At 46.6% G+C, this 27,375-nt stretch overlaps 1 protein-coding gene across 5 annotated transcripts in view; it reads right to left on the reverse strand.

Annotated features, from left to right (window-relative positions):
• The window catches only part of ST3GAL1 (ST3 beta-galactoside alpha-2,3-sialyltransferase 1), a 118,932-nt gene that overhangs the window by 62,053 nt on the left and 29,504 nt on the right, over nucleotides 1-27,375 (reverse strand). For 4 of the 5 annotated variants that reach the window (XM_044450404.1, XM_044450399.1, XM_044450402.1 and 1 more), the window contains exon 2: nucleotides 15,146-15,219. The gene's annotated coding sequence lies outside the window, so the exon portion shown is untranslated. Of the gene's footprint in view, nucleotides 1-14,661; nucleotides 14,817-15,145; nucleotides 15,220-27,375 lie in introns of all 5 variants that reach the window. The other variant, XM_044450403.1, reaches the window with a different exon arrangement.

Consider the following 27,375-nt stretch of genomic DNA (forward strand, 5'->3'; position numbering starts at 1 on the left):
GACTGTCAGGAAGTGCTTCCTGGCATCCAAATGGAACCTTGGCTCCCATCCATAGCCCCAGATCCATAGCCCCAGATCAAAGGTTTCTTCCAGACAGAGGGCTTGTGGAGCTAACAGTCAGAAAATATTGTGCAGCATTTCCAAGCACTCACGATACCAATTCCAAGCGCCACACTCACAAGGAGGGCTAAAACGTGGCAACTGCGAGGAGCCGGATCAATGTACAAACTGTCAGCTCTACCTCTTTTCTAAAGTGAGCAGGTCTCAATTGCTCATTCAAGAGCAAGCCACCCCAAAATATTTTGCAGTAGATATTTACAGCAATTATTGTTGCTGGGGAAACCCCTCTTGGGGCTTCCAACTCAGCTCAGAGAGTGCAGCAGATTCTGACTCAGTTTAGACACAATGATAACCATTCTCAAGACTAGATTATGGGTTGTCATTGAAATGTGGGTTCCCGTGTTCACCACAAACCATGGCGAACAACCCAGGGTTCACAGCCCCCAAACAAACCAGAGGTTATTGCGATGTGGGAACCTCATCAGTGCTATTATCCCCACCATTCCAAAGGTTCTGGATCCTGTAAGCACCAACTATACCACACCATTGGCCTAACCACAAAAAAGCCTTTCTGTAATTATTACACTGATATAAATCAACAGAATCTGCAATGAGGCTTTTCCTGGAATGTAACAAGGCTACTAATTTACTAAACGACAATGCTGGGGGAGAGTCAAAATGTTGTTTTGTCCAGCTTCTGGTAGGTAGAGATAGGCTAGAATGACAGAGGGGGAATAATTTGGTAGATCTCAGAAACAACGGCTGCAAAGCTTAGAAGAGACGCTCAAGGTAAATAGGTCTTAAATTTCATCTTTCTTCCCTTAAGAAACAGAATCAAAGCAAAATCCCTCCCTTCCTGCTTTGCCTCCGTATGCTACCTTATTTTGTTTTATAAAGCAGAGTTAGCACCTCTTTTCTTGCTGGTGGTGGGGAATTTTCAGCAGAAGCTGAAGAAGAGAGGCTACTGGTTGGGGCCAGGCATCGCCCTGGTTGCCACCCTCATGCCCCTTGAGATATCAGAGCCAGTGTGCCATACTGGTTAGACTGGTGGGCTGGGACTAGGGAGACCTGGGCTGGAGCCCTCACTTGGCCACAAAACGCTCTAGGCCAGGCACTCCCTCTCAGCCTAACCTACGCATCTCACAGGGTTGTTGTGAGGATAACATGCAGGGGAGGAGAAGCATCCTGTACATTACCAGGGGGTCCTTCCTTGGAGGAAGAGGTGGGAGATGCAGGTAACAAATAAGTAATATGATAAATAGAAGGAGGGGCATCCGATGTGGCATTCACTGTGTGAATGCAAGGAAAAGTGAACATTCAGCAACTGCAAGGGCAGGAGAAGCTCTCCCTCCCACCCTCGAACACTCCTGGTGAAAGTTGTCCCCTTGAAGTGGCAATTTGCATGTGGGGGGGAGCCTCCAATCCTGTGACTTCTCAGAGACTCCTTGCATGCTGAAAAGCACACATGCTAATTGCGTTCACGTAAATAACTGCAGCCATTCCATTAATCTCATACGTCTTTGAAAGCAACAACAATGCATTGTGTGGCCTCCCAGCCAAAATGCAGCATTCAGGAATGGGAATTTGGAAACGGCAAAGCACTAAATGTGGGTGGGGAACGGGGCTGCCAGTTAATTCATCTATCTGTGCAGGGCACAGCAAATATTTAGTAAGGACTTTGTCAAGAGTAGCTGAATAAGGGGAAGTGTGTGTGTCTATGCTGTGTTACTCCCTCGCCCAGCCAATGAAATGCGTCTCTTATAAGCCATCGTACCAGGATCAACGGACATTTTCACTTGGCTTCCAGGAACAAGAATGCCCTCTATATTTTAGTGGCACTTGGCCATTCCCATCAGAAAGGGAGGCTCTTTGCCGGCATACAGTTTTGACTGTTTGCATTTTCCCCTGCCATGAATATATGCAGTCATTGCATAAGTGCCATCAGATACGGATCCAGACAAACCTGGCACATCACAACCATCAGAATGGCTGTAAGCAACAGACATGGCGTTCGGGCAAAGCAAAGGGAGGCCCTGCATTTCACACCTGCCTTTTAGCCCTCTGGATTGTCAAACACTCTCTGCCGAAGGAAGTGCTCCCTAAATGAAGTATGGGACAGGCTGTGTACTCAGGCCACTCCTGTGGGCTTCCCTGGAGCAGCTGGTTGCCTGATGCAATGCGCTCCCCAGAGAGGTCTGCCTGGCATCATCGTTCTTCGCTTTTTTGTTTTTTGGCACCAGGCCAAGACCTTTTTATTTAAACCATATTTTACTAACTGTTAATATTATTTATTGGTTTTAATTTCTACAGCCAGGGTGAATCCAGATTTTATATGCATTGTTTATACGCTTGTTTATTTATTGTGTTGGAAGCCGTCCTGAGGCTTATGCAAATGGGATGGCATACAACAACTCCAAATAAATAAATAAATAAATAAAAAATGCCAGACTAGATGGACCCTGGTCTGATCCAGGAGGGCTCTTCTGACGTCCTTGGCATGCCTGAAACACAACACTCCATGCTGCAACATTTTGTGGCAGCTTCCAGTTGTCATTACCTGTTTGAGAGGGTGCCATAAAAGAGCAGCGAACAGTGAGCTAAAGAGCCTCTTGATGCTGGTGAAGGAGGAGAGCGCAAAAGTTGGCTTGAAACTCAACATTAAGAAAACTAAGATCATGACACCCGGGCCTCTCACTTCCTGGCAAATAGATGGGGAAGAAATGGAGGTAGTGACAGATTTTATTTTCCTGGGCTCCAAGGTCACTGCAGATGGGGACTGCAGCCAAGAAATTAAAAGACGCTTGCTCCTGGGGAGGAACGCTATGGCAAATCTAGACAGCATACTAAAAAGCAGAGACATCACCCTGCCAACAAAAGTGCGTATAGTCAAGGCTATGGTTTCCCCAGTTGCAATGGATGGCTGTGAAAGCTGGACCATAAGGAAGGCTGAGCGCCAAAGGACTGAGGCCTTTGAATTGTGGTGCTGGAGGAGATTCCTGCGAGTCCCTTGGACAGCAAGGCGATCAAATTGGTCAGTCCTAGAGGAGATCAACCCTGACTGCTCTTTAGAAGGCCAGATCCTGAAGATGAAAGTCAAATACTTTGGCCACCTAATGAGAAGGAAGGACTCCCTGGAGAAGAGCCTAATGCTGGGAACAATAGATGGCAAAAGAAGAAGGGGGCGGCAGAGGATGAGGTGGCTGGATGGAGTCACTGAAGCAGTTGGTGTGAGCTTAAATGGACTCTGGGGGATGGTGGAGGACAGGAAGGCCTGGAGGAGTGTTGTCCATGGGGTCACGATGGGTCGGACACGACTTGGCGACTAACAACAACAACAACAACAACTGGAATCATTAACCAGAAGACATTTCAATATGGCATTAACTGTGAATTGTTCCTAATGTTCAGCATAGGCATGGAAGCCTATGAGAACTTTATTAGGCTTAATTTAATTGCAGAGAGAAACTTTTACTCAGTGAAGTAGCCAGCTGCCAGAATTCCTTGCTCCATATTCTGGAGATAAGGAAGTTTACACACCCTTCTACTGGAGCTGATTGGGATCTAGGGGTCTTCTCTTGTCCCCACTTTCTTATCTCCCAGAAGGGAGGCAGCTTGTATACCCAGGAAACCTTTGAAACAGAAAGAAACACTTTAAATTTCCAAATTGTTCTTTGGCCTGTAGGCCTTTCTTTTGCTGTTTTATGGACAATCTGCATCATTATTTTGCCCCATAGGGTTTCAATAAATTATAGATCTTGTGGCACAGGAAGTTTTGTTTGTTCCTAAGCACCCTGCAATCTGAAGAGGGGTACCTGGGCTGGAGCAGGCCCCTGGAATTAAAACAAAAGTGGACCAGCTCAGGAAGCATAATGGGAGAGCTTAAAGGGGCCCTGAAGTTGTCCATCAGCAGTTAGTGCCTGGCCAGCAGACCAAATAGGCTTGCACACAGACTCCCTGGTCACAGCTTTCCACATTGTTAGTATTATTGTTATTATTAGAATAATGAATAATATTAACATCATACCTATTCTCAGAGACACTAGGTGACACTAGGGTGAGATATCTTGCCTTCCTTATAGGCAAGATGAACTTCTTTATAGTTCATTCTCTCATAGATGTCTCCTGGCACATACACATTTCATGCCTGTCCTCTTTTTTGTGATGGATTTCTTCTTTTCTGTTGATTCACAAGGGTCCTCTCCTCCTGGGGGCCAGAATAGTGGAGTGGGCCCCGGGCATTCAGCACCTTGACTGCAGGTGGGGAGGACAGCACAGGTGCGACCTGTGCTTCCGTTTTGGATGGAAACATGTCTTGGACTGGCCTTGACATACCTTCTTAGACTTTGGAAGGGTCTATTGCACATTCGTTCTCCCTCTCTCTCTCTCTCTCCCCCCCCTCTCTCTCTGTCTTCAAGAGCTTGGAGATAAAAACTTTACTGCAGTCAAAGGCCACCTCCAAGGACTATGGACACATTGTAATAGCTGCACCCTATCTCAAACAGTTGGTACAGCTGGTAAACACAGAAGGACTTTTACCTTGGCTTGCCTTAATGGACTCCCCTCGGAAGTTTTGGAGGGACGCTACAAATAGATCCCCTGGTCAGAGCGCCTTTTTCCCTGCGGCACGGAACAGATAAAAACTACAGAGTACGTCCTATTGAGGTGCACAATCTAGAGGGACATTTGCGCTGGACTCATTTCCCCACTGATGAATCGCTTCCTAGGCCATACAGAACAGCAATACATCTATATATTGCTGTCTGACAGTAACCCAACAATAACACACAGTGTCGCTAAATTCTTTGCAGCTGCAGTGGGTGTCCAAAGACAGATCCTGAGGGAGTGCGGCCCTGCCTAATTGGACAAGGACAAAGTCTGGGATTATCACCGATTTAAGATGACTGATATACAAACAAGTAGCAAACTGTTAAAGCAGGCCAGCCTTTGTGGAACCTGGACTGGAAATCCAGCTCTAAAATAAACTTTCCCCCTCGTATCACAATGCAAAAAAAGTCCCCAAGCAGAAAGTCTTTATGCTGCAGAGAATTCTTTCAGTGCTCCATCAACACCCTCTTTTATTCCATTCTGAGGGAAGGAACTTCAGCTGTCATCATCTGCTTTGCTGGTTGAGCTGAAGTCATGGTGACAGAAATGGCAACGTGTTTCCTATGCGGAGCGAGAGCTGTTTATTCTGTGACAGCCTTCCAGTAAGTGGTCTTTTATTTCCCTGCCATGCTAAATGGACAGAGCAGTGCTTCAAGCTTATCTCCGGGCCCAGCTTCTCCAAGTGAGAAGAGAGAAGGAAGGAAGGAAGGAATGAGCCCTGCTGGCCAGGTTGGGCAGCAGCCGGTGTTTAAAGTTTTCAAGCGAGAGTAGTGTCCATCATACTTGGATGGCACCACATGTGACCCAGCAGAAGCTCGGGAACATTTCCCGGAATCCACGGAACACAGACAAAGTGGTAGGGAAAAAGTTTCCTGTAGGGAGGAAGCCTTTCTTTCCAGAGGTCATGTGCGTGAACTACAATCCAAACCAAGCAATGCACTTTGCTCAGTTAGAAGTCTAGGCAGAGAACAACCGATGGAGCACCAGAGACATGAAGAAACTCTTCCTGTTCTGCAGAATGAACCTGTTCAGCAGCACCATCTCTCCTTTTGGGCCTAATCCACAGATTTTCGTCCCAGTTCTGTAGTGCCTCTTGATAAATTAATTCATCTCACTGAGCGGCTGAAGTTTTAAATGTATCCTCCCACACAGATTTTATTTTATTTGATTAGGAAAGGGGGTCGGTCATCAAACCAGCTGGCTGGTGCGGAGAGAGATTTTCCCAAAATAAACTTTATAATAAGAATAATGGCAAAAAGTCACCTGGAAGATGTGTAAAAGAAACCAATACGGACACAGTTGGATCAGCCTGGAAATAAAAAGGGTTGTATCCAATTACGTCATTCCCCCAGCAGGAGGCAACTGTTAGCGGAAGGGATTTCTCCCGTGTGCCTCCAAATCTGCTCCCCAGCAAAACATCCACTACAGGCTGGAGGTGTGCCAAAGGTCTGCACTGGGAGGAGAGGATGGGGAAGTCCTAGCTGCAATGTTTGGGTCCAATTGTAAGTGCTTTTGAGGGAGTGCCAGGTTCTGTGTTGGGTTGTATGGGGAAGGGGCAATCCAGATTAGCCAGGCTACTAAGGTCCCTCTCCCCAAACATGGGAGCTTCAGATCTTTGTTTGTCCAGTGCTGAAGCCTGAACGGGGCCTATAACAGTGTGTGGCTGAACCCAGGATCGGGACAGTCATGTTGGAAGGGGTGCGTAAGGCCACTGAGCCCACCCCACCCCTGCCAAGTGCAGGACTGACGCATCATGGGCTGCCCAGCCGTCTCTTGAAGGCCTCCGGTGTGGGAGAGCCCGTCACCTCCCTCGGTCACGGTCCCATTGTCGCACTGCTCTAAGTCAGGAAGTTTTCCTTGGCGTCCAGGAAACCTGGCTTCCTGTAACGTGAGCCCATTTTTCCACGTCCTGCGCTCTGGCATGGTTGAGAACAGATCCCAGCCCTCTGATCAACAACCCTTCAAGTATCTGAAGAGTGCTATCCTCCCTCTCCTCAGTCGGGGCTAAACATGCCCAGTGCTTTCCATCTCTCTCCATAGGCTTTGCTTCTGGTGCCCTTGTTCCCATCCTCCAAATGCTTTTTGGACACAACACCCAGAACTGGACACAACCCCCGAGATGTAGCCCATCAAAGGCTGAATGGGGTGGGCTGGGAGCCAAGTACCTCACATGATTCAGAAATCATACATCTATTAATGCAGCTTAAAATAACATTTTCCTTTTTTGCAGCCCTTTCACATAGTTGACTCATGTTCAGCTTGTGATCTACAGCAGTTCCAAGAACCTTCTTCCTTGTAGGATTGTTGAGCCAAAAATTCCTTAACATGTTTCAAGGCCTCCCCACAATCAGGGTTCCCCGTCATGGACGGACTTCATAGCACATTCAGCCAAAACTGGTTAGAAACACCATGGGATTGGGTCGAGGGATAGAGTGCAGCCAGCACCTGCAGAGATGCTTGGTGCAAAGTGGGTGGGCACCATCCCATGCCCCCTACCCAGTTTATGCTTTCACACATTGAGCTGAATGATTGCATGCAGCTAGAACTCCCGCCGAATGCGCTGTCAGAATTCTGAGATGGGCAGGGCTATTGCATCCTCCTGGGAATTAATTCCGACTGACTGGATCATCAGGTGCATCTCTACAGGCTGTGGCCTGAAGAATGGGGGGAGTGGGGTATACAGAAGAGGGCGGAGTCCTCCACTAAATGGCTGTGAATGCCTATAGCTGGCCCAAAATCTCCTTGAGTCCTAGGACATGTGACCATTCCCCTGCCCAGCCTGTTCAGGGGATCTGGAGAGGATAGAAAGAAATCAGGGAGGCATCTGCTCGGCCATGAGGCTTGCTGGAGCGTGCTGGGCTGGTCCCAGTCTCTGCCCAAGCTGCCCCATCCTTGCTGTCAGGATAAAATGGAGCCACCTGGGGTGCTGCACAAGAGGAAGAGAGGCAAGCTTTGTATGCAAGGTAATAGCCATGACAGTCCTAAGAGGCAAGTACTGTAGAAACAGGTGAACCCGACGGCCCTCACAGGTGCGTGTTGTGCTATCAACAAAGAAACAAAGCGACCCGTCCCCTTAGATCGGCTCGGAGGCCCTTCTGAAAGAGTCATCCACTAAGGAGGTGAGGAGGGTGGCGAACGGATGTGGGAGCCTTTTGGTGATGGCACCGCATCTACGGAATAGCCTCCCTAGAGCAGCTCACCTGGTGCCTTCATTACAATCTGTACCGTTGGGTAATTGGGCTTTGTCTGTGAGGTGGGGGGATTATAGCTCTATCTTATTATTGATATTATTCATTGTTTTATGTATTGTGCTATGCATTCATATTATGTATTGTATTATGTATTATATTATTGTAGTAAGGTTTGTTTTGATTTTGTATCACTTACTATTAATATTGTATTGCTTGATTGTAATGCTCTAACATATTATTGTATTTTTATGGATTGTTGTTGTTGTTCTGTTGTAAGCTACCCAGAGAGTCCTATGGGCTATGGTGCGGCATATACATGTAATGAATGAAATGCATAACATGAAATGAATCTTTTCAGCACCAGGAAAATCCGTTTTTATTCTCCAGACATTTTAATAATTCATTTTTATCTTAATGGTTTTAATTTTGATTTTAACTCACCACACTTAGATGAATACTCACAGCTGTTATATTTTATATATCATAATATTGTTATGAATATATTGCTTACTCTGCTTTACTATTTGATTTTATTGTCCTGGTTGTAAACCCATTAGAGAGCCCAATAAGACAATTGAAGCAGTCTATAAGATTGCTCAATCAATCAATCAGTCAAATTTCTCCATGCTTAAGCAGTTGTACCCTGAACAGAACCTCCCAGCGGGGAGGTGACCCAAGATCTAAACTTAAAGGTGTCTGAGGCATGGTGTACTGCATACATGTTGTTCAACTAACTGGAAACAGTGGTCACGATGCGATCAAATTTAATGTATATGTCAGTGGAAAATTGCCAAGGGAACTCAACAAAGTCCCACAGGACTTCAAAAGAGGAAACTTCAAAAAAAAAAAAAAAAAAAAGGAAATGGGGAAATTGATAAAAACGGGACTTGAAAGGGAAAGTCAAGAATGTCAAATCTCTCTAGAATCCACAGGGATTACACAAAACCACAGTAATAGAAGCTCAGGAAGAAGGTACACCACAGGCCAGAGAGGGTACTAGCAAGTCCAAGAGGTCAGCAGTGCGGTTAAGAAGTAGTGTCAAGGAACTTATTAAAGAGAAAGAAGGCTTTTTTCAGACAGCAGACAGCTTGCTCAGAGAAAGGGACACAAGGAAAGGGGAAAAAGGAAAGGAAAACAAACTTGGGACAAAGCAAATAAAAAGCAAGAAAATGAGTTTGTTTTATTAATTGATTGATATAATGAATGATTTTATTAAAGGGTTGTAAACTGTCCTCTATGAAAAGGTATCAGGGCAGTGTAGAAAACAAGAGAGACAAGGGGCGCATCACAAAAATATTAAGACCATCAATAATAAAATCTTTAAATATTTCAGAAACGGGAAACCTGTCAGGAAGGCTGTGGCACCTTTAGATGATATGAAAGCTAAAGGAAGATAAGGAGATTATACAGAGTGTATTCATTAAATTCTTCATTAAAAACTCCTGGGCAAATTCAGCAGTCCTATGATAAGAGAACTCTTTCTTTGGTTTGGTAACTGGTAAAAGAACAGAAAACAGAGAGGAATAAGACATTTCTCATACATTGAGGGATGTAAAGAGTGAGGTTCTTGATAATTTGCATTGGGATAGGTCCTTTTTAAGTTTGGAAATAACAGTGAGATGATCAAGTTTGCTTATATAATCAAATCTGTTAGAGGCATTAAAACAAAAGGTGCTCCTGAAAAGCTCCAGAAGTAACTCTTCAAAAGGAGAAATGGGTGTTAAAATGGCAAATGCAGTTTAGTTTAAATGAATGTAAACAGGGGCATACTGGGGACACCACCACTCCCAACTTCACATATGTGTTGCCGGAGTTTGAACTAGTAGCAACTGCCAAACCAAGAGATGTTTTAGAAAGGCTTCCATGGATCCAGGAAACTACAGGTGAATTGGCTGAACTTATGTTTCCAGGAAATCGATGAAAAGCAGTTTTAAAATATAGGATAAGTCTTGCTGAAGAAAATCAGCATGGCTTCTGACAAGGTAAGTTCTGTCTCACAAACCCTTCAGAGTTCTTCATGAGTGTTAACCAGCATGTGGATATGAGTAATCATGTAGATATTGTCTATGTACATTTGGATAGAATGTAAGCTGATAGAAGGCGCTCCTGGCCACCAAATCTACCTGGAATTCCAGGAATAATTCAGCATCCAGAAGCACCCGCAAGCTGAGAACCATGTCCTTTATGCAGAGTGCAATCCCATCCAGGACAGGAAAGATGTCACCCATCTGAATGGATCCACTCCCTGCCAACAGTATCTCCGTCTTATCTGAATTAAGTCTTGGTTCATTAGCCGATCAAGTGCAGGTACGTTTCTTTCAAGTTGAGCTACCAATTTTCCAGCAGTCCTTTATGTCTTCAGTGACAGCCTGATATGTAGACATTAGCAAGTGAGTAACAGTGGTGCACTTACTGGTTCCTATGCCTTACATTTCTGGCTTAGGAACAAGGCAAGACCAAGTGGGGTCAACAGGTCAGTTGGCTTCCCCCACATGGGCACTATCTACCCGGATTCAGCCATGAACTTGAATTGGGGTGCACCGCTGATTAGCTAGGAATGTGTGAAGGGAGTGGGAGAAGATGCTGTTTCGTGGCTTCTGTTTACGTACTGCTGGTAGAAGCAGTGATCTTGGTGGTGATCACTGGGGGTAGGAGAGACATTGGCCTCCATCCACCAACCCCTAGTTCTTGAGGGGCAAGTAAGGGAGATGTGTGGGGGAAGAGTTTGTGTGTGAGCATATGAGGACTGGGAGTGAGAAAGACGGCTGGCTACTTTGGGCACTTGTTTGTAAGGACACCTGGCTGGACTTCAGAGGAATCCGAATCAGAATGTGAATCAGAACTTGGGGCGGGTAAACCTGGAAATGCAGGACACACAAAGACACCGAGAAGAGAGAAGTGGAGATGCTTCTCTCAAGGCCAGACTCCCCAGGTGGGCAGGCAGCTTCTAGGAACAACCAAGATGTATGGCTATTGGGAGGGGACTTGGGAGAGTTGCTCAGACTCAGGTGAGGCGGCCATGGTTCTTGATCCCATGATGCGCCACCAACAGAAGAGGGCATCCCAATTAGAGGATTGATGCACAAAGAGGAGGCATGCTTGCTTTCAGAAGGCCCCTCGCAAAGGGATGGGGCCCAGGCATGCTCATAAGGAGAGTTCCTGGAGGTGAATGCTAGACTGGACTCAACAAACCACTCTATGCATGCTCAGAGATTCATTCTCAGTGTTTTGTGCTTTAGGTCAATAAAGAATGTTTTGCAAGGAAAATGGTCTGTACAAAGAATGAGCCTCAGTACCCAACAATGAGTTTGTCCACATACGCTTATCTGACCCCTTTCCCAGCCAGCACTAGATATGGATTGAAAAGGTTATACACCCCTGCTTTAAACCATCTGTACTGACCCTAGATTGTAGCAACGGGAGACCTGGGGTTTAAGGCAGATTTGCTTTTCAGGAACTTTCCACATACCTCCAAGTAACTGAGTCTTTAATGTCTTCCTTCTCTCTGTTTGAAGAAATTCCCAGATGGATTAGAAAGCTTTCTCCCCACTCCTTTAGGGCATGTTATGGCAGCTTTCAAAGTTGCAGAGAATATTAGATGATTTCAGAGTTGCATATAAACCAATTCACCAATAAGCTATACTGAAGTTTATGATCACTCACACCCACAGCACAATTTCACTTTGTTATGGGATTAAGCCGAAGAATGGGGCCATTAGTTCTGTATACCCCAGGAAGCTTTGAACTTGCATTCCCTAACAGCAGGTCACCAAACCTCTTCTGAAACTGAGGACAGTGTCAGAAGTACTTCAGAGTGTGGCAAAAAAGTCTAAAGCCCCTGGGCATGCCCAAAGTGGTTCTCTTGATCCCAGCCAAGGACTGCTCTCCAGCATTAAAAATTGAGTGGCTTGACCTTTCTACTGAAACCAAAGATTTGGAATCTGCAATAGTTTCTGTGCAAAATCCTTAAACAGGCACGATTTAGAACTCTTCCCTATGTGAGCCCTGCAGGGTCTTCATTTGAAATGTAAAATTCCTGATCAGCAATTACTGAAGGGTGGGGGGAGAGGGGGCAGGCCTCTGCTCCTACTACCAGAAGTGTCTTATGAGACAGATCTCATATTCACAGACTTGCAACTGCCTCTATACAAGGTGTGTTGACCCCATAACCATGGAGCTAATGCAGCCTTCCTGGGCCGTAATCTGATGGCCATATCCATTTACACTGGTTCCACTCCATTTCCCTTCACTGCCTTCTGTTTGGTAGTTGCTTGTCTTTTACACATTTCCCCTGCTTTTTTAAAGGTTGATGTACTTTCCCCTGAGGCTTAGGAAGAGCTTTGGGAAAAAATCCACTGGTATCTTTTGGTATTCTGGCCCTGCCATTTCAGCCGCAGCCTTGCCATCATTGGAATGCAGACCCCAAAGACTTTTCCAAAACTGAATTTGGTCCTTGGCCTGCTTGATCCAATTTTTCCAGGAGGCCAAATGGTGGCTTCAAGGACTGCATTTGGTCCATGGCTGTCCGCTGCTGACCCCTAACCTAAGCTAAACTTAGACTATCCTACCATCTGAGTGGGGTGGTGTAAATTGGTGTCCTACAACAGAAGGAGGTTGGACCCAGTGGCCTTCTTGGCCTCTTTAAACTCTACTATTTTACGATGCTTTGATTCTATGATACCCTTGTTTCACTTGCTTTAGGTTTAGTTCATCTTACAGACAATGCAGAGTAGCTCTTTCAATATGGGCCTGGCCATAACTTTTGTAATGAAGATTGCTAAGCAATCACTCAGGGCATTCAAGAAATGTTTTTTCTGTGGTCCAGAGATCATTTGGAATGAGAAAGCCATTGAAACCCAGAGTGGACTGGGGAGGGAACTTAATCCCAGCTTCAGCTGAAGGGTGGAGGCAAGCTAGGTGTGCGCATGTGGGAACAAGGAAAGATTGTTTGAGCACAGAAGAGAAGGCAGTTCTGAGACAACGAGAAAGAGAGAGAGAAAGAGGGAAGATTTTTTGACAAATAACAAAATGTCTTGGGGTGATGGATCTCCAGGGATCAAACAAGTTCAGTCTAAGCTCTCTTTGTTGATCTGCAGGTCAATCAAATGTTATCCAATGCCTATATGTGTCTCATGAATATTGCCGGAGAAGGACGGGGTGGGGGGAATAATGATTTATGTAATAATTCATACGTAGAGACAGAAATTTAGAAAGAGTTTCAAGATGTTGAGCTGGAGCACAATAATCTCCCTCCATAGTGGGGACGCTTGTAACAAGTCGACCTGCTTGTCCAGCTGGAAGCTACAGAGGTGCAAACTTTAAGGCTCTTCCTTGCCTTTCCATGTTTTCCCCCATTAAAAACAGGCTTCCTTTCCAATAGGGGATGATTACACACAGGAGCCGCACATCTGGCAGCCTTCCAAGGAGGAACACTTGATGCAAATGTCGACCCAGCATGTGACTGCCATGCAAAGGGCAAATTTCATGTTAGGCATAATTACGAAAGAAATCAAAGATAAAACTGTCAATATTCTACTGCCCTTCCACAAACGTATGGTGCAGCTATAAATAAATAAATATGGTTAGAAAAATCTGGGATTGTTAAGATTAGAGAAAGCAGAGATAGGATAGAGGTGTACAGAATTAAGTATGGTGTGGAGAAACTGGATTGGGAGATCTTTTTCTTCCTCTCTTCTTACACTAGAACTCAGACCTGGATGGGATGGGATGGGATGGACCTGATTCACGGGAAATTCGGGACCAATAAAAGAAAGCGCTTCTTCACTCAGTGGATGGAATTCACTGCCCCGATGGCCACCAGTCTGGATAGCTTTAAGAAGAGACTGGACAACTTCATGGAGGAGAAGGCAGCCAACAGCTACTAGACCTGAAGGCTACATGTATCAATATGCCCATCAGCACCAACTGTTGGGGAACAAGGGCACGAAGGTCCTGTTGCACTCACACCCTGCCTCTGGGCTTCCTGTGTGCTCCAACAGAGCCCTTCCTATGTTCTTGGGACCAATGGCCACCCTACACCTTCCTCTCAGAGGGAACAAACTGAGTTGGCATCAAACAGACCCCCTCCCTGCTAAGGAGAGGCGCGAGCTCCTAACAATAAGCGATCTCATTTTGAATGGGATGCTTTCCTTCCTTTCCATACAGATTTCTTCAATATGTTCATATTATTACCGTGCCTAAAGCGTTCATCAGTCTGCAGCGTGAAGAGCTGCGAAGGGCCATGCACTTGTTGGAAACTGGGACTGCTCATCTCGAGGCTGCCCCAATGCAAACAGCTCCGGGGAGCAATCTCGTGATGTGTAGCCCCCATCAAATGCAAAGCAATAATACCAGCTGGGGTGGCAATGTTTCCAGTCACAAGCAGCCTGCCGCATTTCTTTCTCTAATTAGGACTCTCTTAGAGTCCCGACCTTTGGCTGCACTCCATTTGCAGGGCTGAAGATACAGGGATAGGAATAGCAAATGCTTCAAGAAACACACCTAAGGTTTCCTTCCCTGCTGCCAGAGTGGAACATCCTATGGAGTTTTTGTTTTCTAGAGACATGTATTGATTTCAGCAGCCTGTTTTACACACACACACACACACACACACAAACACACAGAGAGAGAGAGAGAGAGAGAGAGAGAGAGAGAGAGAGAGAGAGAGAGCGCGCGCGCGAGCGAGCGAGCGAGCGAGCGAGCGAGCGAGCGCAAAAATGTGGCAAAGCTCAGATACAAAGCAGCAATCCCTGATCCTTTCCTCACTCAAGAATCCTTTTGCTAGTCCAGAACCTTGCAAACTCACTTGGAATAAGCAGAAATAATTTATGCTTCCTTTTGTCAGCTTGCCTCTGCCGCACAAACAGAAAACAAACGTCTGGCTTGTAGGCAAACACACGGAAGAATATGAAACACGGTATGTATGCCGTTCTCTGTCTGAAGAGAATTGCGATGACACTGCTGCAAAGAGAAAGAGAAGAAGAGTCCACACAGTATTTCAGCATGAAGATGCGCAGTCCTGCACCGCTGCTCGCTTGGATGAACAGCTTTCTTCTGGCCCTTGGTAAAACTTTCCACAGAAAAGTAAGGCGACGACTCGTAGCTCAAGTATGTCACGCACAGGCTGTTGCCCAGGTTCATAAGCTGAGCTTGGCTTGGCCGGTCCCAGGTTGTTCAGGCCTGGCCTTTATGCACGGCAGCAAAGCAGCTATTCACATGGCTCCCTTGCCATGTGCAGATGAGTGACCTATGCCTCCCTGTGGCACATCTTTGTCCATCCAGGTACTTACCTTGCAGCGTCCAGAAGAGGTAGATTTAGTCTCTCCCCTCTGCTTTGCACATCGTTGCTGAAATCTGATCTTTTCTGTGGGAAAAAAACACCAAAACAAATGATCACTACCTCAGGTATTTTAGTTTTGCAACAAATCCGGTACCTGAAAGGTACATTTAACAAACTGAACACACCCTTCATGTTTCATTTTTTTAAAGAGTGAGAAGCTAGATTAGCAGTTGTGCTTTTGTGACTTTGCAAGTTAGTCATACTTCGTATGTAGCGAGTGCTTCCTTGAGCAGTGCAACAGACGGTTTCTCGGGAATTCTTTTAAACGCGGCTGTGGGGTAAAGATCAGCGGTGAAGTCCAAGCACTGCATGAAAGAGGCTCCAGATTCAGAACCGGCCTTCACTGTTTTTTTTAAAAACAGTAGCTAGGAGGCTCAGGAGTGGCTCTTGGTTAGGACAGAGCTGGGGTGGGAGCTAAAATTGCATGGAGGTTGGAGGACACTGCCCAGCCCTCTTTGGGCAAAAGGAGCCCACTGGGAATGTGCAGCTCCCTACACTGAAGGAGTGAAAGCTGGATAAGAGACTGAGGCCAGGTGGGGGTCCTGCTTTGCCCTTCCCGCTGGAGAGAATGCGGCATGCTAAGGGGATCCCTGCAATTCTCTAAGCACTGCAGTTGCAGAGAATTGTGGGAATTTCCCCGAAGAGGCCCCTCAGCATCCTGGGAAGGGAGGTCTGGGATATGAGTGCTGCAGACAGAGATGGCGGAGGAGGGAGAGCTTCCCTCAAGGCCACCGAATCCAGGTGTTGAGGCAGTTCTGAGAACTGGCAGGGTTTGGAATTGCCGGGAAGAGACACGGGAGAGCAGCCAGAAGAGTCTGACCCACTCAGAGGGCAAGGCAACAAGAGATCAATTAGTAGATCTAGGAGGCTTGCCCATCTCCAAAGGGTTCCTGGGGCCCAGGGTTACTGGAAAGGAGGGTTCTTAGAAACAGACTCTAGTTTGGGTTCAGTAAACCACACTGTGCATGCTCAGAGGTTCTTCCTTTGTTGGCACATAGCTTGGAGGATGTACATCAAAATAAAGCGTTTCTGCCAAAGAATCGTCTGTTGTATGAGAAAGAGGAGGAAAGAACCCAGCTCTCAATGAAAGGATTACAGGTTTGGTGGAGAGACATTTTGGGGGAGGGAGGCCTTGGCTGAGGCCCTGTGGGTTGGATGGTGGACCAAACTGGCCTGCAGGTGAAGGGTTGTCATCCTGAGAAGATAACACTGGGTTAGATGGGCAAATATTCTGACCTATTGTGTGGCAAATCTCTATATTCTTAAGGTACATCTTGTTCTGCATCATCCCCATATTGTAAATGGGGAAAATAGAAGAGGGCACCAATGGTCTCTCGAAATTTGCCACTATATTTCTGGAGAGAGAAACTCAGGGGGCAATTTCACCCCAAGGAAGAGAAATTCTCCAGCAGATTCCCACAGACAGGACAAGCATTCCCCCCCCCCCCCCGCGTTGGCAGGTTGCTTTGGATCCTCCACTGCACAAACGTGAGGAAGGCGGCATTGTGTCTCACTCCAGGGAAGAGAAAATCATTCTTCTGATTTCCTGAAAGTTTCATTCCTCCATGAAAGAGGCTTCCACTCCCTGCCTCATCCTCAGAGTGTTTTATAATTTATTTTGATTTCTCTTCAGTGGAGTTTTTTTTTTAGCATAGCTAATCGGCGTGAATTGAGTGACAGGGTTGTGCGCATCTTTTCTTTTGGGAATGCATCCCTCCATCACTCTGCAGCCTCCCAAGCTGCCCCCACCTTCTGGTATGAAACAGCCCCATGGGAAGAAAGACTTCGTGAGGTCCTCCCCTGGGCTTTATTTGAAGTGTGGGAAGCCAAAGAGGTGTGAGGCTGCTGGAGAGATGACTGTATAATGAGAAAGAAGCAGCTGGGCTTACCGCCTACATCAACACGAGAACCACAACCCCAAGTGGTGATATTTTCTCTAATTTTTTCTTCACAGCTGAACTTCTTTTCAGACACAATTCCTTTGCTATCAAATCGAATAAGAATGGCCAAGAAAGTGGAATTTTTCATCAAAGTACCACCGAAAACATAAAGGTTTCTGGAGCAAGTACTGAGCTAAGTAAGCAACATATGCAACCAAGACGTCCTCCACTTCTAGGACTCTATATCACAAGGGTTGTGTTATTTGTCCTGCAAGATATTGAGGTTTCCCTCTCAGCTCGGCTTCAAGGGCTATTTGACATATGCTTTGCTACTAAAGATCCAGGAATGGACAGAGAAGTGACCTTTGTCCTTCCAGTCCCCCATCACCCCTGTACATCTGTCTAGTCTACAGAAAACTGCTTTTACAGAAGAACCAGGTCTGGTTAAGCATGGTGTGGAAGCACTTTTCCAGAACAGTCCATTGCACAGACACGGCAGAGGAAAACAGTGGAAGGGCTGCGAATCCTTATACCAACTGGACAATAGCCATAGCCGAACGGAGCAGATACACGATCCAAAGTAAACCATGAAGAGGAGATAAGCTCGAATTCGCATTGGTTGAACCTGGAAGGCCGGTTTGCACACTACTTCACTGGGTTGGGCAGAGATGCTGCGCCTCACAGACCGAATGTCTTGGGAAAAGCTCCCTTGCTCCCTCATGTACCCCGCTTTTCAATGGAAGCGGTCGGGTCATTGGCTGCATGTTGCCAGGGAGGCGCTGCTCCGTGAGCAAGCCCTGGTAGCTGCTATGCACCTTTGCTTTTTGCAGCACGCGGTGCTCTGTGCTAGAGGCACGCTGATGGGACAAACAGCACAGATGCAACTGAATCTGTGCTCTCAGTGGCCGTTTGATTTGTAACGTATCTATTCAAAGCATTTTGATGTTGTTCAGTAAGGACAGGCCAGTCCCTGCCCAGCAGTTTAGAACACAAATGGCATGACATGAAGGGGAAAAACGGATGGGGAGGGAAGTTTTCTGGGTGGAACTGGTGAAATGGTCTGCCTTTCCCTCTCTCTGGTTTCCTTCCTTCTTTCCTTTCCAAATAAAGTCATTATTGTAGGACAGGAATTAAGCCTCTTTACAAAAGCTTTTGGTTCAGAATAAAGATGGCACAAAAAGGCAGTCACTGAAAAGGTAGACAAGAATCACACAGACACAAGCTATTTAGGTAAAGCAGTCAGGAATGGCTATTTTGGGATCTGTCAATACTATTCCGCCAGACAGGACCAACCAGTCGAAGCAGAGGGTAGCACAAGAGAGTGCACCCGCATTTTAGATGTTGTCAACAGCAGCTGTGTTGAAGCGTGTACTGCATGACAGGAAGGTGTATGGAAGAAAAATGGCACAGGGTACAATTTTTCTGTGTAAAGGAGATACAACTCCCAGCATTTTCCAGCCAGTATTCCAGCTGGGAGTTGTAGGCCCTTTTTCTGTCTAAACATGCATAGGATTGCACCCGAATGCCTTAGTTATGTCATCACAATCATACAGAATGATCCATCCATCCATTGCTCTCATTCTTTCATGCTTGAGACCTGTTGCACTTGTTGTGTGCCATCGTCTTTGAGTTATGGCGACCTTATGAATGTCCACTGCAGCTCCATTCAGCTCTTCCAAGTTGAAGGCTGTGACTTCCTTTAAGAAGCCAATCTTACTCATCCATGAAACCTAGGCACCAGAAACATATTGTACACACCAAAGGGACTCTAAAGCTGTGTGCCTCACAGCTAATTTGTTACTAAAACTCAATAATTAATTTCAATTAACTTAAAGATGACCAAGCCTGCAGTAAGATCTTCAACCACTAGGAAACATTCTCCCTGACCAGCACAGTGCAGTCTGAGCCTGGTGAAAGGAGTAGGAAGAGGAAGGAAAATGCCTACCTGCCCCTCAACCCCGCTGTGGGGCAGTCTCTTGTCAAGGGAATGGACATGTTCTTCTCTCAGGGGGCTGCAGATGTGGACCCCGGGAAGGAAGGTGGCATGCCTGGGGTTCCAGCAGGCAGGGAATCCCTCAGGGGCAAAGCGTCCCATGGTGGCAGCTGGATGGGATTGCTCAAAGGCTTCACTAAGAGCTATGGAAGCCACAGGCGACTGCAACTTATGCAAAGCTGGACCCATTAGCTAGTGTGTGTGTGTGTGTGTGTGTGTGTGTGTGTGTGTGCGCGCGCGCGCGCGCACATGCACATACACATACACATACACACAGACAATTTACTTGGAGCTGGTTGATGTTCACTTGCGTTTCTGCCTTTCACTCTTTGCAAATGAAGCTATTGTTGATGGCTCCATGGAAGTTCACCCACCCACCTGATGTACCTGATCTTCTGCCTTTCATTCAGTTTCTCAACAAGCAGAGGTCAGTCCTGAACAGACGCTTTTCTCCACATCCCTTTGTGCTGCCCATTTGGCATTTCGTTTTGATTGCATAAGTGTTGTTTGAGCGATTCTGTTTACACTGGAAGAGGGGAAAAGCCTAAGGACCATCACAAAATGCACTTGATGAAACACATCTGCACTGTCTGGAGCACAGTTTGTTCCTTGGGCACACAACAAAACCAAAAATAAAAATCAAAACATTGATGCAACTTTGGAAGTTTGATTTTGTCCATGCTTTTAGGCAACCAGCCTTTCAGTTTGTTAGATTTTTCCATCAAAGGTTTCCCAATATTCATTTGGGGATATGGAAGCTGATCTGCATGAGCTTGGTCAGCACCCGTTGACCTGTAGAACAAACTGTACCACCCTGCTTTGCAGATGGTTAGTGGAGGAGGAATCATATCTTTTTGAATGGCCCCAGAACCTGCCTCCCTCCCTCCTGCACTCTTCCCTTTTCCTTAATTTGCAATGTAGGAGAAGCACTGAGAAACAGAATCCTCTGCCTGTATTCGGAAATGGTACATTCTATCTAACACCTCAAGCATCTGCCAGATGTGCAAACCAGCTCATATTGCACTATGCAAGGAATGAAGACACTTTTTTCAGCTTGGAAGACCAAACTGCAAAACGTGAACGAGTGGAATGGGGTGTGAAGTTCCATCTGCCACTGGAGCCAAACTGCGATGCTTACCAATTTAACTCTGCTCATAAGTAAGTGCCGTGAGTTCTTGCATCTCTGCTCTGACAATAAGCAGGATCGAGTTGTTTGTCAATGCTTTCAAAGAGTAACTGAACACCGAGTCAACCTCTGGGGCTTTCCTGTGGGCACCAACCCCTTAAGCGACTCAGAGGGTGGCAACTGGGGGGAGGGCATCTTCTGTGGTGGGCCCCCATCTTTGGAACAACCTCCCTGCTGTGGTCCACCTGGCACCAAATTTGTCATCTTTTTGGCACCAGGTTAAGACAACCCTCTTTGTGGAGGCCTTTGTTATCCAGGGGCCTGATGGGTTTGTCTTTTACCTTTCTTCTTGGCTGTGTCTTTTTATTGTATCTTAGTGTATACTATTTTAATTAATCTTTAAAACGTTTTAAATGTTGCTTTATATACTGTGTTTTCTTGTTTTTATATCCTAGTGTGAAAGCCAGAAAGCTTCAGCTACAGGTGGTAAAGAAATATAATAAATAATAAGTCATCGGTGGATGTCTACTCATGAGTGAGAAGCTCTTGTGATCATTTAAACTTTAGCAGCCTTTCACTGCAGATCTGGTAGATCCAATCTGCAATTAGCCAGAAAAGTCATGATGTTTCTTCCCAATCTGCTAATGTAATACAACCAGGGAACTTCTAACAGGGATTCTCACACACCCAAATGACACAGAACCTCTGTAACCTGGAGTGACAAGAGCCCGGAAGGTGGGGATGTACCTGGCCCATCATTCTGGGCAAAGGGGCAACCAGGACCTTGGCCCACTGTTGCTCAAAACTTACTAATCATCAGGCATAAGCCGTGCTGATCTCATGCTCAGAGATCCTCCACATGAGGCCAACGTTTTGTCTACAAAGATTGCATCTCTGGCTGCATTTGATGTAGCTGGTTTTGGCGCACAGTAAGAAAACCAGGTCACAGAAGGATTCGATTTGCTTAATTCATTACAATCTGGAATGGATGCTCTTTGTACCACAGGCTTAATTCTGAAAATGAAGTTTCCTGGAATGATCCTGCATGCAGTGAAATGGCTCCTACAATGGGAGGTTTCCCCTCCATTGCCTTTCTTCCCTCTATCCCAGCTATAGCTGTGCCTGATCCTGCCTAATATTGGAAGCTAAGCAGGGTTGGTCTGGGTTGAAATCTGAATGCGTTACTCAGGTGTTGCAAACCACCCAGAGAGATTTGTCTATGGGTGGTATAAAATTTAATGCAAGAGTAACAACAGCAGCAGCAAAAAACTGCTTTTTGTTAGTGTTGCTAAATACATTGGAACTGCAAGTTTCCGGTAATAAGCACTACAGAACCACCTGAACCCTCAACATTCTCCACCCGGTCCGTTTGCAAGTGGAGAAATTGGGTGCACAATTTCACCAAATGTCTCCCAGAGAACTTTTCCAGTAGTTTCTCAGAATGCAGCTCACCAACTCCTCTCTTTTATTCCTGAAGAGCATCTTTTCTTTCAAACAGAATGGGTATTGTCCAAAGAAGTTGTTATTTTTGGCACTGAGATAAGTACAGGGTTGATCCAGCTTTCCCTAAGCTGGTGCTCTCAAAGTGTTGGCCTACAGCACCCAGGGTTCCTGAGCACTGGCCATGTTGGCCGAGGCAGATGGGGGCTGTTGTCCAATGCATTTGCAGAGCACCAGGTTGAGGAAGGCTGCTGAAGATAATACTGAACTGCCCAGATGGGCCACCTGGCTCAGTGTAAGGTAGTTTCCTCTGCCTTCCCTGGGCACCCTGTTCTAGCAAGTCTTCTCTGGATTTCTGGGGAGCGGCATGTTGAATGGCAAGCAAAACTGGTGCTCGCAGCAAACAAGAGCTACCAAGAAGGATTTCCACCATTTATACTGCATGGAGGAAAACAGAAAAGCTGTGAATCCACAAAATGTTCAGCAATCAAACAGAGGGGGGAGCGAAAGGAAGGGGAAGGATCCCCTGGGGGGGGAACCTGAAGGACCAAATTGTGGCCCCGGCTGTGCTATATTTCACCCAGGGGGGCAAAGTTCAAGACCCCTGCTGCCATGATTTAAAAGACTCATGGAGAGCATTCTGATAGCTCTTAGAAGACTTCAGCATCCCAGCTTATTTTTCATTTTTTTTCCTGGCTCGTGTCTGAGGACACTCAACTCTAAGAATATGATAATTAATTCCTCCTACTAGCTCTTGGCTTCTTGTCAGGGGAGACTGCTGGCTGCCTCAAATTACAGTCCACAAACCGTGATGCATGTCAGAGGGTCCATTTTCCTTTGAGGCACCCACAGAGCTCTTCATTCCAGGCGAGTGACTGGAGAACACAGACTTTTTACACCTGTGAAGTCCGAGATAACTTCAAAGCAACGCCGTTTCTTACTCTGAATTCAGAATGAGCACCTCAGTTACTCCATGAGGAAATTATTTAGAGTACAAAGATAAATCCCAAACTGAATGACACATTTTATGAAGGGGGAGATAGGGCAAACCAAGTCTTCCACCTGGGCCCCAGGTGCTCTTCTACAGACCCCAAGAGCAGATCAATTTGCCTCAGCAGTTTTCAAAGGGACACCCCAAAAGTAATTAGACAGACATCTGATAAAGTGTGCTGCTGGAGAGAGGAAAACTGTATACGGAAAGCAGATTTCCACAGACAAGTCTCCTAGAAGGAAGTCAGAAGGAAAATACAGCGGTTCACACATATATGTCAATCCCTCAATAACTGCCACAGGTATGAATGGGCCGTTGTGGATGCTGATCCCGGAGAGATTTTCCCTTCACTACCAGGGCCAAACTTTTCAATGAAGGCAGTTCATGCATCCAGGTGTGATTTAAGTGTGCAGCCTAAAATTAGGACACCAAGTGATGCAAATGAATGTGTGAACTAGATTCTAGGCAGGCAAGAAGCCGTAGCACTGGGGGAAGGGGGCAGGACTGGGTTGCTGAACTAGAAGGGTAATCTCAGCAAAAACATGGCAGAGAACAGATAATGGAATGACGTGGTTGCTAACGAAACCAGTGTGCCGCTTCGAGGAGGAATAATTCAAAAACTCAGCTCCAAGACCTGTCTTGCATTGCAGTCAGTTGCAACTTGGCCCCACAGGGAGAGAGACCCCGCATTTTTCAGTTAATGGGGACACTGACATCAGCTGCCACCTCCACACAACGTTCCCCTCCCCCCCGAGCTATCGTGGTTGTAATGCTAAGCCTTTGGGGATGGCCCGTCTTTAGTGGGATTTAAGCCTCCTTAACACTGGAAAAGGTGCGATTCTTTCAGTTCTGGACTGTCCTTGGGGACCTGGCTCGAGAGACAGTGGGGATGAGTGCTTGCAGTCAGCCTCCATGTGATTCTGCGGGTTGTGTCTACCACCGGGAACAGCCAACACAACAAGGTGTGCAAAGCACAACAAGGGCACTCAGTTTTGGATCTCTCTGCAGGACAGTTCTGGAGTGGAACTGTTGTCCCGTAGAGTTCAAAAAGGCGGCCCACCCCAGGGGAATCCAGTGCTCCCATGTCACACCTACTGGGGGCAGCTATGCAGACCCATGGCTCCTTCAAGGGGTCTCAGCAAGAGGTCACTTTGCTTCAGGATGCAAATGCACTGCATCAGAGCATTTCGAACAGTTGCTTTTCTAATGAAGCTGTAAAGGGGATGCACAGTCGGGAACCGTGCACTGAATCACAAAAAGTGGCAGTAATCCAGGCACGGTGTCAGACCCCTGCTTTTGACAGCCTAGCCTATCATGGTCACGGGGCCACTGTCACCCTTTCCTCGCTGCTACTGCTCGCTCACGTGACAAACACAGAGGTGAGCAAGCAGGTCACAATGGGGAGTAGGAAGAGAGCACCCAAGAGCTGCTTACCTTTGGGCCCCTGCTCAGGGGTGGCCCTCAAGCCTCTGCCAACCACATCTGCTCTTGACATTGGCCTTGCAAAGGGCAAGTGCATCTTCAAATTCCTAGATGATTTACAGTAAACCTAGATTGGATTTTCATTTTTCCAGCATTCAGGCCTCTAAGCCGCATCTCAGCAAACCCTGCATGTGCTTTTTCCTTCAACATGGTTGTTGAATTGTTTCCTGGTGTCATCCAACTTTCCAAGGCAGCTAGAGAGCTCGGAGTTTTGCTTGTTTTTCCACTCTGTTTTCCACTTACCTTCCAGCACTTGTGCAGCTGTTGTCAGATCTGCTATCAGCTAAAATGTCACCATACTGGAACTAGTTCATTAGGATAAACAGCAGCAGAGAAATCTCTCAGGTCAGCAAAAATTGAATGAAAACACAACAAAGAACATTTGGGCTGCTTGACCCTGTCTAGGTGACAAGCGAAATACTCATATAATAAGAGCATGTTCACATTCCAGTTAATGCTTCAGGGAAGTTTGCAAAGAGCACAGAACCAAGTCAGGCTGGAGATCAAGAAGTCAGACTTGGGTGGCCACCCTCAACAAAGTGAGGAATGTCTTTCCACCACAGGGACATCACTTGGTCTTCCAACCACTCAATTATTATCAGTTGTTTGCCTGCTCTTTGAGAGCTGGGAATGAATCCAAGAAGTGAAGAATGTAAACATCCTTAAACTTCTGGAAAAAGTACCTCTTCTCTTCCTGGTTCCAAATCAAGCTAGATGGCGTAACAGAACCTTCCCCAAGCCAGTGGCCTTCAGATGTTTTCACAGAATCACAGAATAGTAGAGTCAGAAAGATCCAAGAAGGCCATCGGGTTCACCCCGCTCCCAGTGCAGGACACCCGTTACACCATCCCCCTCAGATACCTGCCTAGCTTCTTCTTGAATGTCTCTAGTGTGGAAGAGCACACAATCTCTCTTGGCAACTGGTTCCACTGCAATATTGCTCTGACAGTTAGGAATTTCTTCCTTGTGTCTAGCCTGCACATGGTATACCGTAGTTTAAGTCAATTGTTCCATGTTCCGTGGACTACAGATCCCAGGATTCCCTGCCACTGGCCAACCTGGGTGCTGAAGTCCTCAACTTCAGCACCTGGGTGCCAGGTTGGGAATGCCTTGCCTTACATAAGGATGCAAAGGTCAGGCTCGAATCCTCATTGGCTCCTTTCCCATGGTCGGCCTTGGCCAGGAAGTGAGCCAAAATGAGATCAAGCCCAGGAATGCTAGCAGCTTCTTAGCACAAACGACACAATTCTCTGTGTGAAGTGCCTAAGGTACACAAAACCCACAAACCACACATGTGGGAGCAGAACTCCACTTGTACAGTGGGCACAAGATGGTGCTGCAGACTCACTTCCTGCCACCGACCCAGACAAACACCCGAGGTGGACTTAATGCAGAGAGTGGTCCAGTGTCCAGGCCCCTTGCTGAGGAAATCTAATGGATTCCCACTGCCAAACCAGACCCCTCACAGATGTCTCCTACTTGCCACATGCTGTAGGGACAGGCATCTGTGGACAGAGGGAGAAAGGGGCTCAGGAACAGGCAGATGGCCTCCTCTGAACCAGCATTTAGCTTCCCCTGGGGACTGCTCATGGACCTTGAGAATGGGAGTAAAGGACCAGTCACCTCCTGCATATTGTTGGACTACAACTCCCACCATCCCTAGCAACACTGACTGGGATTGGTAGGAGTTGGTGCCAAGCTACTTTTGGAAGGCCAGCCCTGTCCACAAACACGGTGGCCTTCTCCCTGAGCTTGTCCTGAGGTGTGACCTTCTGGGTACACTGCCTTCACACAGTGAAGTTCTATTACTCTACCATGGTCAGTAAGAGCGCTGGGGCAACGTTTTCTTTGATGCATTACTCCACACCTTGTAAAAAGCCACCTGAGACTAGTGCAATGTAGGAGTTAGAATACTGAACTTGGACTGGAGAGATTCAGATAGAAATTTCCACTGAAGACCGAAACTCATTGGTGACGTGGGCTTGTCCACCCATCGTTCAGCTTAGCCTGTGAGGATAAAATAGGGAAGGGAGTGGATCACATGCGCTTCCTAGAGTACTTTGGAGGAAATACATTCCATGAGTCAAGATAATAGGAGTGAAAAATGGTATCAGAGAAGTGAAGGAGTGATAACAGAAAACACAGAGACTGAGAGCACGGATAACGGTCGTGAGAGAGTAAGAAGACAAGAGCGTATCGTGAGGAACTTCCTGTCATACACTGCAAGCCTGAAAGTAAAAATATACTCTAATTTTCAAGCAAGAATCGAAGCCAGGAAACCGGATGTGGCTAAAAATTGTGGCTGGCTGTAGCTATTCCTCCCAGTTTTGCAACGAGGACTAATTCAGAGTCCAAAAGATGCCCACCTAGCCAGCCTGCGAACCTGCTCCTTCATGAAGACATGGTGATTACTGAGGACTAGTCTATTTTTCCTTGTTCTGAGGGGCCACTTACATCCAGAGTCTCTATCTCAGCCTTCCCCTGACTCGGTGTTTCCCAGATCATTCAGACGCCAACGTTCACCCACCCCAGCCTGCATGGCCGACGGTCAGAAATCCAGGGAATCGGCACTGGAAAAGATCTGGAGGTAGGGCTGTACAGACATGTTCCGCCTAGATTCACAGATTCTCAAGCATCGTTTGCTTTGCTGTCTGCTCATTGACAGACACAGATTATTTTTTTGAAACCAAGCTTTCATTCCACTTGTGCTAAATCACATTAACACGGAGGCGCATTTGCTCTAATGTGAATTAGCAGAAATCCCCCGGTAAGGCACAGAGCCGGGCTTGCAAGCTTGCAGCATCTGTGTGACTCAGAGAAAGCTGGTCCTCTGCAGAATCTTCAGGTCAGAGTCAGAGAAACGAGCTCTTGCTTCCAGCCGCTGCAGATTTTTCTGACATCCACATCTGGAGGGAAGCACGTTGGGAAAGTCCCTTCTGTTCCATTTGGATTTGGCAGCTGATTTCCGCCCATCCCAGCACCTAAGTGCTGATCCGAATTTGCTTGGGTCCAGTAAGGGTGCACCCCCATACAGACTGAGATGGGAATAAGAACTTACAAATCCTACTATTCCCAGCTGGGAGATGTAGGACTCTGTTTTCCCTCTGAACACATGGAGAATCATGCCCTCAGTATTTTAGACAGCAAGGAAGGGATGAGAGAAACTGGCAGACTTTCAAAGGCATTGCACTCTGCTCTCTGGAACGACCTCCCCCAGTAGGTTTCTTCTAGATGTCTAAAGAGATCGGTGGTGAGATTATGGGATGGT

The sequence above is a fragment of the Varanus komodoensis genome, unplaced genomic scaffold, assembly GCF_004798865.1.
Source record: "Varanus komodoensis strain SLA01 unplaced genomic scaffold, ASM479886v1 scaffold66, whole genome shotgun sequence".
Taxonomy (NCBI): domain Eukaryota; kingdom Metazoa; phylum Chordata; class Lepidosauria; order Squamata; family Varanidae; genus Varanus; species Varanus komodoensis.